The sequence below is a fragment of the Elephantulus edwardii genome, unplaced genomic scaffold (genome assembly GCF_000299155.1).
Source record: "Elephantulus edwardii isolate Elephantulus edwardi_28Jun2011 unplaced genomic scaffold, EleEdw1.0 scaffold00001, whole genome shotgun sequence".
NCBI classification, from domain to species: Eukaryota; Metazoa; Chordata; class Mammalia; order Macroscelidea; family Macroscelididae; genus Elephantulus; species Elephantulus edwardii.
Window position 1 is genome coordinate 46,979,127 of NW_006399751.1, and position 1,834 is coordinate 46,980,960.

Here is a 1,834-nt window from a genome sequence, read left to right on the forward strand (position 1 = left end):
GCACATAACAACAACAACAACAACATCATTAATATCACATGCAACCAAAATATTGTTGAAGATCATCTAATATACATTGACAGGGAATTGTCAGAAGTTCAAGCTAGTTTAGAATAGACTGTGGCACAAGGGATATCATTGTTGATGTCAGATGGATCTTGGCTGAAAGAACTGAATATCAGAAGAATATCTATCTGCATTTTGTTGTGTTTTTGTTTGTTTGTTTTTTTACTATGTGAAGGCATTTGGTTGTATGGATTGTAACAAACTATGGCTAACATTGAGAAGAATGGGAATCTCAGAACACTTAATTTTGCTCATACAAAATGTATAACAAGACCAAGAAGTTGTTCGAACAGAACTAGGAAATGCTGTCAGGTTTAAAATTGAGAAGGATGTGTATCAGGGTTGTATCCTTTCTGCATACCTATTTAAAATATATGCTGAGCAAGTGATTAATGAAGTCAGACTCTGTGAAGAAGAATGGGGCATCAGGGTCAGAGGTAGACTCATCAACAACCTGAACTATGAAGATGAAACAACATTTCTTGCCAAAAGTGAGGGGGACCTGAAGTGCTTGTTGCGGAAGATCAAAGACTACAGCCTTCAATATGGGTTGCATCTTAATGTCAAGAAAACAAAAACTCTCACCACTGAGCCAGTGGGCAACACATCATGATAGATGGAGAAAGGACTAAAACGGTTAATAATTTATCTTACTTGGATCCACAATTAATACCTTTTGTACCATCAGTGAGGAGATAAGAAGACATGTTGCTTTGGTCAAATCTACTCTCAGGGACCTCTCCAAAATGCTGAAGAGCAATGATGTAATTTTAAAGACTAAGGTGTGCCTGATCCAGGGCAGGATCCATCACTTGCTGTGCATCTGAGAGCTGGACAATGAATAAAAATGACAGAAAAATAATTGATGCCTTTTAATTGTTGTTGGATAAGACTACTAAAGGTCCTATAGACTGTTGAAAGAACAAACAGGTGTGTCTTGGAAAAGGTACAGCCAGAGTACTTCTTGGAGGCAAGGCTGGCAAAGCTTAATCTTTCGTACTTTGGACACATTGTTAGGAGAGGCTATTTCTTGGAAAAGTATATCATGTTTGGAAGGGTGGCGGGCCAGTGAAAGAAAGGATGATCCTCATCAAGATGGATTAACAGGGTGATAACAGCAATGTGCTCAAGTGCATCAGGCACAGGATAGGATAGGATAGGATAGGATAGGATAGGATAGGATAGGATAGGATAGGATAGGATAGGATTCAGGTCTTTTGTTCATAGGGTTGCTCTAAGTAGTACTCGTCTCAACATCACCTAACAACAACAACGCTTAAATATGGTACTGAATAGGACAGGGTTTAGATCTGTTGTTCATACAGTCCTTATGGGCTGTACTCGACTCAACAGCACCTAACTATAACAAGAACAATGATTAAATGCTTTTGGCAAGTGTGAATACAACTCAAAACCAAAATGTCTTTTCTACTAATGAAAATTTGGGTTCCCTTTGAAGAGATGACAGTTAATCTTTAGAGTTATCATAAAATAAGGGTCAGTGACATTGACCCTCATTCATGGTGGTTGTTGTTGTTATGTGCTGTCGAGTCGCTAGCGACTCATAGCGACCCTACGTACAACAGCCCTAAACTCTGCTCTGTCCTGTGCCAATGGCACAGTCTCTGACACTCCCATCCCAATTATCCCAGTCACTGAATCAATCCACCTCATAAAGGTCCTTCCTCTCCTGCGCTGTCCCTCCACCCTCCCAAGCATGATGTCCCTCTCCAAGGACCTGTCTCTCCTCACAACATGTCCAAAGTAT